We start from the raw sequence: 12,469 nt of genomic DNA on the forward strand, positions 1-12,469 counted from the left end.
AGCCTCTAGACCCAGGCCAGGGGGCCGCGGTGGCGCTAGCCCGGCTACTGCAGAGGCCCGAGTGTCACCTGGGCCTGGGCAGATGTGGGACATTCACCCACCAACAGCACCACATGCCTGGGGTCCGGCTGGGGCAGCCACAGGGCACAGGAACTGGGACAGGCATGAGTGGCAGAGCCAGGGAGGCCGGGAAGAGACCTTCCTCGGCTCCTGGGGCCTCGGGGAAGCAGCTTGGGCACCAAGGCTGGGCCGTGGGGGAAGCAGAGCCTCAGTACTGAGCTGGCCAAGTGGAGTCTTCCTCCACGCCCGGCCAGCCGGCCCACGTGTGGGGGTCCTCTAACTGGAAGGCCTGGCAAGCCCAGGCTCTGGACAGCAGGCCCTGGGATCACACCCCAGCTCCTCTCCGTCTCCTAGAGTCCTGGTTTTGTCTCTCGGGATCAAGGGAGAAGGCCCCGGGCCCGGCCCACTCTTCAGCTCCTCCCTCTGGGGAGCGGCCCCTAGCAACGCCCCCTTGAGTGCAGGGGGTCAGGCCGCTGGGGGGGCCGCATGGGACCTGGGGTCTCCCAGACAGCGTCTAGTCAGCCACACAACTGGCAGAACAATTTCCTTGGTTTCTGACACGTGATTTTCCACAGTCCGGTGTCCCCGCCCAGCTCACCAGGCCTGCTCTGCTGAGCGAGCAGAGTTCCCCCCCCGGATTCCTTCCATCACCGCAGGACCCAGCCCCCGGGGAGATGGGGGTCACCACAGCCATGGGAGCCCTGCTGGCTGGCGGGGGGCAGGCGTCCAGCGCTGTGAGAGCGTCTGTGTCCACAGATGGGACCACAGTGCATGGCGGAGGCAGCCGGACAGCCTGCCAGCGGCGTGTCCCAGGGGGACGGTTCCAGACGGCGTCTGCTGGGAAATGGACTGTGGATCCTGGTGGCTGTCCTCACCCAGATGAACTCCTGGTGGAATGAAGTTACAGATGTTAGAGGAGAAGCTGTCTGGCCTTCAAGGAAAACAGGGTTCTGAGTTTGGGCTCCTCTTGGGAGAAGTTTCTGGGCAGAAACTACATAAAAAGAATCAAGAACTTTGTCTGGATTAAAGTTTTAGTTTTCTATTCAAAACGTACTGAAGATCACCTAAAAGGGCAAACAGAATGCTGGGGGCGGACCTCCCCGGACGGAGAGAGCATTTCAGGGGCTCAGCAAGACTCCAGAGCGGCCTCTGAGCTTCCGCCTCTCCCCTCTGACAAGGGGTCACAAGGGCCATGAGGACTCCCTCCAACAAACCTAGAGAGCTGGGCCTGAAAAACAGTGCCTTTGATAAAAGGAAGCCGTCCAATAAAATTCTTTACATTTTTAAACCAATCTGACCTTGTTTCCGTTTTTTAAAAGCGGGGGACAACGCAGAATCCGGCAGTGCACCGAAGTACAAACATAAGCGTCCAGGAAATACTTGCAAACTGTTGACCTCATTAAAAATCAGGAAAATGCGGGGGCACCTGGGTGGCTCAGTGGGTTAAGCCTCTGCCTTTGGCTCAGGTCGTGATCCCAGGGTCCTGGGCTCGAGCCCCACGTCGGGCTCTCTGCTCAGCAGGGAGCCTGCTTCCCCCCCTCTCTGCCTGCCTCTCTGCCTACTTGTGATCTCTGTCTGTCAAATAAATAAATAAAATCTTTAAAAAAATATATCAGGAAAATGCGAATTAAAATCTGGTCGGTGCTACTTTTCCTACGTGAGAGGCTCCGGGACAGAACATCTCCTGGTGGAGGTAATGCTGGGGAGACCCCGAGCCACCACCAAAGGACAGGACCGGGCTGTGCTCGCTCCCCGAGTGTGTCCCACTGGTCTCCAGACCGGTTTGCTGAGCTGCCCTGCGCACTGGGAGGAGCCCACGGCCCGCCCCAGGAGCCAGACCTGCAGGAGAGCGAGGTCAACCCCTCTCCCTCCCCTCCCCGACTCTCTACATTTGTACATCTGCACATACGTGATGTACACACAAGTGTGTTTACAGTGACACACATATCCCCTGAGGGCTCTGTCTCTCTGGAGAGCCCGGGCCGGGACATCCCCCACAGCAGCCGAGCGGACCGACCATCCCATGAACACCTGGTGGGACGGGCCTGCCGTCCGCTGCCGCCCAGCCTCCCTGCCTGCCTCCAGCCCCGCCATATCCCAAACTCCAGCTCACCACGTGTCCCAGGAAAGGCTGGGACCAGGTGACTGGACTCCGGCCTCCCCCTTGCTCCCCTCGGCCTCAGCCAGAGGGCGGGCCACATGCACACCCCACGGGGCTGTACCGGGCCACCTCCCTGGGGGCCACGAGAGGACCGATGGCTCAGCAGGCCACAGCTCTTCTTCTTGGGAAGCCGGACGCGGCCTTGTGAAGACCGTGCCCCAGCACCCCCACCTTGAGGTGGGCTGTGGCCACACGGAGGTGCTCTGTGGCCCTGGGGGTGACAAGCCTGGTCGCACAGCCCGTCCACAGGAACTCTGGGGAGCAAGGTATTGCTTTAGTTCCTGAGAAATCCTCCCGGGGCCCACCCAGACTAATGTGACACATTCCCGATTTCACTGGGAAGAAATGCCACCAACTTGGTGGGCGTGTCCTATCTTGGGGACATGTTTGCTGTTCTTTCTGCTGGCAGACCCTTTCCTCAGACATCACTACTTTTGGTCTTTTACCCAAAGACCCCCTCTCATTGAGGCTCCCTGCACTGCCCTGCACAGGCCTTCAGCCCTCCCCTGTGTCCCCCGGAACAGCCCACCCCACACCCACACTTGGTAGCTGACATATTGACCCATGGGGCTACCCCAATGACATTAATGCTCCAGGGAAGCGGCCTGCCTGTGCTGACGCCCTGTGCCCTGCACCCTGTGACTTGGAGGTCCCTCCCCGCTGAATACAGGCTTGGTCATGAGCTGCTCTGGCCAGTGGGACAGGAACATATGTGTCTCAAAAGGAGGCTTGAAGAAGCACTTGCAGAGTCCCTCCCCCCAGTCCCCCCAACCTTCCAGAACTGTGCGGGCAGACCTGGGCCGGCCTGCTGGAGAACAGACCACAGGGGCAGGCTGAGGCCCTGGGGGGCTGGCACCCTGCCAGGAGGACCATGAGGGTGACCGGGGAGGCCAGCCAAGCTGGGCTCCTGTGGGCAGAGCAGCCTGGAGAGCTGGCAGGCATGTGAGCTAATAGATGGTGCTGTTTCCATCTGCTGAGCTAAGTGGCTGGTCATTCAGCAAGAACTGACACCTCGGTGTTTATTACCTTTCTGCCGCTGTCATGACATCTACAGCTGCACCGTCCCTGTTCAGAGGACGGCCCAGCACACACGGGCCTGAGTAAACGTCTGTTAAGTGTCTGAATGCGAGCCACATATCTTCGTGGGATCCCGCGAGCTGGAGAGCAGCGTCGGCTGGAACCATGTGAGGACAGGAGTGTGGCTGGCGCTGGAGCTCGCAAAGAGCATGGCAGACCACGAGCGCCCAGGGCTCTAGATCACTGACACAGGTCGTCTGAGAGCTTCAAACAAAGATTAGCCAAGAGTCCCCGTCCTCTTCTGGAAGCTAATACCTTTGCCTTATAACAAACCCTGACGAAGCCTAACAGAACAGCAATAGGTAACACCCCCAGGAGAATGCTGCTGGCGTAGACCCGTATCATTGAGAGGACAGTGCGCCAGGCACTGCTGTCCCTGTGAAACTTAAAGACTACATCATCTCTGCAAAAGACACCAAGTCTCCAAAATGTAAAACCTGCCTGAAAGATACCAGTTAAGAGCTCCATTATGTAGCAAGTGAAACTTTAATGAAAAAAAAAAAATCAGTCTAATACCCAGGTTTGAATAGTTTCGGATAGCACTGAGGGTCCTGTGTCCCAGCTGACTGACACGGGGACAATCGAATGACGACTCATAACCTGCAACATCTGATTGCTGAAAATGGCTTCTCAATTAAGACAGGGTCGGCTGTGAGTGATGGAAAGCCCAATGTAACGGTGGTTTACATAAGGTAGAAACTTGCTCTTTCACATAAACAAAAGTCAGAGGCAGAGCCCCTGGCATGGCAGCCTAACCACCACCAGAGGTTCCAGCTCCTTTCATCCTGTTACTCCCGCATCCTCAACTTGTGGCTTCCGTCTCCTGGTGCAAAATAGCTGCTTGAGATCCAGCCATCATGCCATCATCCCAGCCAGCAGAAAGGAGGAAAGGAATAGCAGAACACAATTTCTCCCTTTAAGAACACTTTCTAGAAGTTCACACAAAAGGTCCAAGTTGAATCCAGTGGCGTTGGCCAGAGTGCAGTCACGGGTCATCCCCAGCTCCACGGGAAGCTGAGCAGTACAGCTTTTTTCCAATGGCCTCATGCCAACCAAGTCTCAGGAGTTCTCTCACTGAACAAGGAGTCCATAATAGATGCTGAAGAATAACCAGTCTGCGGCAGATGATGTCTTCTCCCAAGTCCGGCGAGATTACTAAACTCGTAGGAAGGTACGGAAAAATACCCAGTGTGTTGTGGAGGGCGGTGTCGAAAGTACTCACGTTCCTGCATGCTCGCTGGCAGACCTGAGCCCGAAGCCCAGCCAGCTGGAGTGAGAAGTGGGAACCAACTCCAGTGGGCAAGGGGGGCCCCTAGTAGGCGTGTACCCCGGCTCCAGAGCTCCTGCCCCCAGAGGGGGTTCTGGAGCACCCCAGGGTGGTGGGAGTGTCGTGTCAGGGTTAGAACCTGCAGCGGCTCTCTCTCTCTCTGTCCCCTCCTCCTGACAGCCGAGCTTCTCGAAGATGTGCCCCGTGATCCTCTTTCTGCTTCCTCAGTGTCAGGCAGCTGCACCCGCGTCTGGCATTCTAACCAGCCCCCCACCCACCCAGGGCCACCATGGCTCCTCTCAGAACCTCCTTCTCTTGGACAGGATTGGGGTCACTCAGATCTCCGGGCTGGCTCCCTGCCTCCTCCCCTGCTTCTGGGGCAGGTCCTCTGCACATGGCCCCACGCAGTCCGCACCATATAGATGCCCTTCACCTGCCGTAGGTCAGGACCCTCCCCCTCTCAAATCCTGTCCTGTGTACAAGCACGGTTCCCGAAGAAGGGGAGGCGGACTTGGTGTCTAGAACCCCAAAGACATGGAAGTCTGGGGGGACCCTCAGCCCATGTATATCCAAGGCCAGCCCTCAGGGACTCCTGTGGGGCCATGTAAGCCCGGCCAGGCCAGCCCCCGGCCGTACGGGCTCGCCTTGGGTACAGGCCCTCTCTGGGTAGGTAGTGCTTGCCAAGGGCGGCAAAGGTCAGGTCGTATGCGTTTTGGGCCAGGATGACTTGCTCAGTCAAAAAGCATTATTGACTGATTCCATGAGCAGGCACTGGCACCCTGAGCCCATGCAGGAAGGACCCCCCAACCCGGGGAGCCTTCTCTCCAGCAGAGGACACCGGATCCACCGCCCAGCTGGCTGAGGGGCATGGAGGAGGGCCTGCCAGGGCTTCGTTACGAAGGGAGGAGCGAGTGGGCTGGGCCAGGCAAGTCCCTGCAGGGAAGGGATCACGTCCTGGAGAGGGGCAGGGCAAGGTCCAGAAGACCCCGCCGGAGGGGAGCAGCCGCAAGGATCGTGGCAGGAAGGGTCAGTGTGGACGGGGTTAGGGGCAACGGGAGGCCTGGGCGGGTCTGCAGAAAGCCGGCTCACACCGGGGTTCTATCCCGCGGGCAGAGGGGCTCCCTGCAGCTGAGGGGAGTCATGGGGCTTGGAAGGACCGCAGGGGGCAAGGAGGCCAGGCTGGAGACGATACTGGGGCAGCACCCGCAAAACCTGGGCTCTGCAGATGGGGAGGAAGGGGCCGGTGAGGCCACTGGTTGTAACTTGTGGGTGGGGTCCGAGGGGGGCCCACAGGAAGAGCATTTCCAGGGGAGGGTAATCCCTGCAGATAGCTGGTCAGACATTCCTGAACCGAGGGGCAGGAACTGGGCAGTGTGGATTTGGGGGTGACTGATGGGAAGGTCAGACGCCCCCAGGTAGGGTGTGGGGAGCAGTGACCCTACCCGACCCAGGTGTGATATAAGGATCAGATGCGAGACAGAGGTGGCCACCTGGCCCTATGCCCCCTTGAGAGACCACTTCCCCCAAATGAGTGCTTGTGGGGCTGGCAGGGTCCCCAGGGCCTGTGCTAGGTTGGGTGTTGGGTCGTCCCGCCAGCTACGTGCTGGGTCTGCAATCCTACCGGGGGGGCCGTCAGAAACAGGGATGGCACCCCTGCCTGCCTGACTCCCCCCCTGCCCCTGCACTCCAGTGGGCTCAGGACCCCCCCCCAGCTGCCAAACCACTCAGGGCTGCTGGAAGCAGGTCTCTTGAACACTGCTTACTGTACAAGCTCATTGCAGAAAAATCAGAAAACAGGCAAAACAACAAGTGATTATGGTTAGTTGTATCAAATGTATCCCCCCTGCCAGAGAGAACAAGTAACAGTTTCATAACATCGGAAGCACATAGGCTGGGAGGTTTGTGAGGCAGTCAGCCTCCCTGGGTCCCATCCTTGAAATAGCGGAAAGCACGTACCTCAGTCTCTGTCCCCATCCCTGACACGGAGCTCCTGAAACCCTTGGAATTTCCCAAGCCACAAGAGCCCTGGGAGCTTCTCTTGCTCGAACATTCAGCCTTGATCCCGTTTCCAGAATAGAGTTCCTAAATCTATTGGAATTTCCTGGCTGAAGGGAATGTCTTTCATTCTAACGAGCCCCTCTGGGTGGGCTCCAGGATGGTTTCAGGAGGGGTGGTGGTCACCAGAAGGATCAAGCCACAGTTAGGAGCCTGGAGCGTTCTGTCTCACCCCCACACCCCTGGGAAGGGAGAGGGGCTGGAGACTTGCTTGTTGATGGAGGCTGTCTCCGTGAACCCCGACGTACAGCCAGGCAGTCAGGCGCACAGAAGCACCTGGGCCTGAGGTGGGCATCTGGAGTCAGGTGGTGGCTGAGTCCCTGACCTGTAAGACAGCCAGCCGGTGCTGGAGAATTGTCCAGGGCGGGAGTCAGAAGGCGTGTGAGAGTCAAGGAGACACAGGAGTGTTTTTCCAGGACAAGATCCCAACACTGCAGTTAACCATCTGTTCAATGGCAGGCAAGTTCCTTAACCCTCTGTTCCTCTGTCCCCTCCCTGGCAACAGGGGGGCATGGAGCTTACCTGGGAACATCCTGGCCATTGATGAGTTGACACGTGATCGAGCTTAGGACAGTGACCAGCAGAGGGCGCTGATCTCACTACGTGTGTGCGCACATGCTTAAAAACATGTTATTATTAAAATCTCAAACATATGCACCCGCGGAGAGATGATATACTGCACTTCCTGCCCATCTAAGTTACCGGTTCTCGGCCCGTCTTGTTTCTTCTGTGTCCCACCGTTTCCTCTAGGCGGGATCACTGGAAGCAACGCCCAGACATCATATGACCTCACCAGGAAACAGTCTGTTGCGCATTTCTAAAAGGAAGGACCGCCTCTGCCTCTCTCTTCTCAACATAACCTCCAATCGGTCTTGACCACAATTCCCGTAGCATTCAGAGCTGCTGTCACTCAGCGGGCACATGTACCCAGCTGCCCCACGCATTCTCCGTTCTGCAGCTGGGTTGCTTGAATTGGGACCCAAAGGAGGCCCTGCTGTTCCCTGTATGTGTCCGTGGCTCTGATGCAGGAGGATGCCTGACCTCCTGCCTGACCACTCCCTCTTATGATCAGGACACGGGCCAGTTACGCACTCTGGAGAGGGTGGGGGAGGAAGGGTGTCTGCAGGAGGGGAGGACAGCCCCAAACCCACTCCCCAACAGAGGGGCTGTGGGGTCTGGTATCCAGCCACCTGCTCACCTTCCATTCTCATCTCAGGTGAGCTGTAAGGAGTCTGACACAACTGCTCACACCTGTTGGTTTCTAGGGCACCGGCTTGCGGGTTCTCTCCAGGCCCTGGGGACAGTCTCCCTCCTCCATTACGGGGAGCCCTGCCCTCCCTCCAGGGGGGCCTCCTCACTCCCTCACTGTAGCTCCTTTGGTTTCCGCGAGGTCCCAAGGACCCGTCTGGAGCCCCGACTCCTGAGCTCCTTAGGACTTGGCTGGAGCACGTCCTCCCTTCTCCGCTAGGACAGCCAGATGCAGCCCCCCGACGGGTCTCGTCAGCTCCACTCACACGCCTCGTCCCAGCGAGCGCCTCCCAGCTGGCCTCTCAGAGGGGTCTCCCTGCTTTCCCCCTTGCCCCGAGCTGCTCTCTGGACAGCAGCGGGGGCTTGTGGAAGATGAGTGGGATCACGTCCTGCCCCTGCTCAAAGTCTCTCCTCTGACTCTGGGGGAAAGCAGCCTGCAGCCTGAGGACCTCCCGTTTTGGCCCCCGCTGCTTACTCTGCGCTGACCCCACAGGTCCTCCCTCTTCCTGGCAGGTGCCCCCCACGAGACCCCTCACCCGGACCTCTGCGAGGTCACTGTTCAGACGTCCTCTGCTCAGTAAGCCATCCTGGGACCTCCTCCCCGAGGACCGCAGCTCCCTCCCCCAACCCCAACCCCCCCCGCAGCCCCCCCCCCCCCCCCCCCCCCCCCCCGTCCCGGGACCCGGGTTCTGCCTGCAGCACCCAGTGCTCCTCACCATGGTTCCAGCTCCCCAGTGCCGTGTAACGAGCAGCCCCGGAGCTGAAGCGCCGATGAGTCTCCGTGTGGAGTCAGCTAGAGTCCCGGGTGCGATGCTGGTCAGCGGCAAGCAGCGGGCACACCCCGTCCTCCACTCCCCTGGCCTCTCGCTGCCCCGGAGCCAGCCCAAGTTTCTCTCCATGGCAGCTGTCTTCTGAGCAGAAGACATGGAAGCTGCAAGCCGTCTTCAGACGAAACATAGAGGAGGTCCCAGAGCATCACCCCTGCTGCATTCTGTTGGTCAGAGCAAGTCCCGGGGCCAGCGCAGGATCAGCGGGGACGAGACCCTGCCTCCTGCCGAGGGCTCTGTGCACCCACACTGCCAAAACCCACCGCACCCTCTGGCATCTGGCTCAGTACATGCTGTCACTTAATCGTTGTCCCTCTTGCTTCCACTAAAATGCAATGGAGGCAGAGATTCCTGCATGTCTAGTATGCTGCGCCCACCGTGCTCAGACCAGTGCATGGGGGAAAAGCAGGATTTTGCTGAGGCGATGTCTCAGAGGTCAAAGGCCAGTGCTCTGGGACCTTGGAAACAGCCTTTCAGCCCCAAACCCCAGTTTCTCCAACCGTAAGATAGGAACATGACGGTAGGACCAATTCCACAGGACAGAAGAGAACAGAAATACGACGTAACACACAAGTAGCAGAGCACTTGGCCTCCAGCCAGCTTCCCGTAAATGTCAGCAGTGCACTGATGAGGACCCCGGGCCCGCCTTGGCACCCAGACGCCATCGCCTTCCAACAGCACGGGGTCCTAACCTGGACGCCCCCAGGAGCAGCAGCCCGACCACCTGTCTTCCTCTGGGGAAGGACAGTCTCTGACCTTGACCTGCCCCACGACTTGGGGCAACATGCTGCCTCCTTGTCTGACTTCTCAAGACCCTCCAGTCTCTGGGCTGCCATCCAGCGCAACCTGGACTTGCCAGCCCAGGGTTGTCCCTGAAGCCACTACACTGGGACTCCCCATCATTGTAGCTATGTTTTATTTCAATGGTAACAGCAGTAAGTGAGAAAATACCTAAATAAAGTACATTGGTTTTGTTAACCTTCACAATGAAAACTGCCAGTTATTTCACCAGGAACAGATGGGCTTATTCAAGAGTAAGAGAATTTCAATCCCAGACAATCAAGCTGGGCAAAACCCTAAGCAAGTCTGGGAACGAGGAGAAACGGGGTGACTCGGGAGGGGCTGTTATGAGCCCAAAGTGCGTGCGACAGAGGAAGCTGGGAGTGGGAAGTGAGCTGTGGCCCTGGGACGAGGGACGTGTCTCTCCCTCCTGCACATGTCCCAGCCTCGGGCATGGTCCAGTCCAGGTGAGGGCCCTGCGGGCTCTTCCTGTCGGGTCAGTGACGGGCCCAGGGGAAGGCCGTGAGCGCCCCCTGCCGGAGCCCCCCTCCATCTCTGGGGGGTTTCCCCCGTACAGACCTGCAGTCACGTTCACTCCAGAACGTGGTGAGGTTATAGGCTGCTGTGCTACAAGCAGAATAAACTGTGGTGGGAAGAGTAGACAATTTTGTCAAGTTGGGATGGAGTTCGAGTCACAAACGTCTCTCTTCTCAGAGGCCCTGGGGCCCCTTGGCTCCTCACTACGGGCAACTACAGAGCCAGGCTGGTTGGCCAAACGAACCCAGAGAATTCCGGTGAATGACACGCCTCTACTCCATTGTTCTCAGGCCAGATTCCCGTAGCGAGGGGAGTCGGGGGCTGTCCTCCACCCTCTGGCCCTGACTCACCCCCCTGGATCCTGACCCCCAGTCTCTTGCTGATCCAGATTTGTATGTGTTTGTATGAACACCCAGGGTGCTGGGTTTAGGAAGTGGGCCTTGAGACACAGTTAGGTCACGAGGGTGGAGGCCTCCCGGATGGGATCAGGGCCCTTGTGAAAGAGGTGCCGTGTCTCACCCCTTCTACCCTGTTGGGGACACAGCAGGACGTGTGCAGCTCTCCCCAGCACAGAACCTGCAGTCCCGGCCTCCTGAACGGTGAGAAGTAAATCTCTGTGGTTTATAAGCCACCAGTACTGGTGTTCATTATAGCCACCCAAACGGGCCAAGACACCATCCAATCAGCAGCCCACCTTCTCCTCCAAAGGCAGTAAAGCATGTCTGTGTTATACAACCTCCCACGCCCTTGGCGAGCCGCAGCCCCTAAGACTAGCACATCCATTCCTGTCAGAAATGAAATCCTGGGGCCCTGATACATCTTTGCAGATCAGGGATGGTTGGCCATGGAGCCCACCAGCAGAGTCCAGAGCTGAGCCCAGGTCAGAGCACACTCAGGGGGGAAGGGTGAATGGTGCCTCCCCTCCTATTCATGTCCACCTGGAGCCTCAGGATGTGACCTTATTCGGAATAAGGGTCTTTGCAGATGTCATTAAGATAGGAAATTTCAAGGAGTGCCTGGGTGGCTCAGTTGGTGAAGTGTCTGCCTTCGGCTCAGGTCATGCTCTCAGGGTCCTGGGTTCCAGCCCTGCCTCCAGCTCCCTGATCGGTGGGGAGTCTGCTTCTCCCTCTGCCCCTGCTGCTTCCCTGCTTGTGCTCTCTCACTCCCTCTCTCCTTCTCTCTCTCAAATAAGTAAGTAAAATATTAAAAAATTAAAAAAAAAAAAGAAAGATAAGAAATTTCAAGATGAAGTCATCCTGGATTAGGGTGGTCCTTAAACCCAATGACTGGGACCTTCCTAAGAAAAGAGGAAGGGAGGGGGTGAGGCAGCCACCAGCCTAGGCCCACCAGGAGCCCCTGGAAGCTGGAAGAGGCAGGAAGGGTCCTCCCTGGAGCCTCCAGAGGAAGCATGGCCCTGCTCACCCCTAGATCTTAGAACTCCGGCCTCCAGAATTGGGAGAGAATGAATTCCTGTTGTGTGAAGCGACTCGATTTGTTGAGGACCTGAGAACGCCAGGTGCTACGGGTAAACTGTGTCTCCCCCACATCCCTCAAATTCCTACACTGCAGCCCTAACCCCCCGTGGAACTGTATTTGGAGACAGGGCTTTTGGGAAGTCATATGGTTAAATGGGGTCATAAGGGTAGAGTCTCGATTCCATGGGATTAGCAGCAGATGGCAAGGCAGAGATCTCCTCTCACTGTCGCGCTCTCTGCAGATCACGATCAGGCCCTATGAACCCGGAGAGGAAGCCTCGGGACGAAGTCTCCCTGCCTGCAGCTTGAGAAGTGTCTGTCATTCAAGCTTCCGCTGTGGTGTTTCATGAGGGCCCGAGCTGACGGAGGCAGCGGGAAGCCCACGCCCACGGAGTGTGGAGGGAAGCTCAGGAAGGCCCAGGGCCAGCAACATCAGCATCGGACCGCGTGCCCTCCGGAACGCTGCGGGCAAGCAGCCTGAAAAGACAGGAACCCAAAGCTGGGGGGAGGCAGAGCAGGCAGGGCAGAGGCCTGGCCCCACAGGCCAAGCGCAGGTGCAAAGTGCACCAAAGTGAATTTTTGAGAAGCTGGTCCACAGGGAGGATTTGTGAAGGTCACCCCCAGGGACCTCTCTGAGCTGGAAATGGAAACAGGAAACAGGATTCATCTTGGAAAAATGCAAACTCACATATCTAGGCAAAACTAATCCATACCACAGGCGGTAGGACTGCAGCCCGCAGGGCGGCCGGGAGGGCCCAGGCAAGGGCCATTGGTGTAGCCTCTCTCTTTGAGGGGTGGTCTCAGCATGGGGAGACGCCCTGAGGCTGGGGACTTAGGCGTCTGGAAACCCCAAGGCAGGCTTAGTGGGAGCAGAGGGCTCAGGCTTCTACTTCTCAGTGGGCCAGAGGGCAACCTAATGGTCCAGGGAGGGGTGGGCAGACAGAGCACCCCACCCAGCAGTGCTGAGGCTTTGCTCACCGGG

This window comes from Enhydra lutris, unplaced genomic scaffold (genome assembly GCF_002288905.1).
Source record: "Enhydra lutris kenyoni isolate GAN:26980312 unplaced genomic scaffold, ASM228890v2 scaffoldscaffold51, whole genome shotgun sequence".
NCBI lineage: Eukaryota > Metazoa > Chordata > Mammalia > Carnivora > Mustelidae > Enhydra > Enhydra lutris.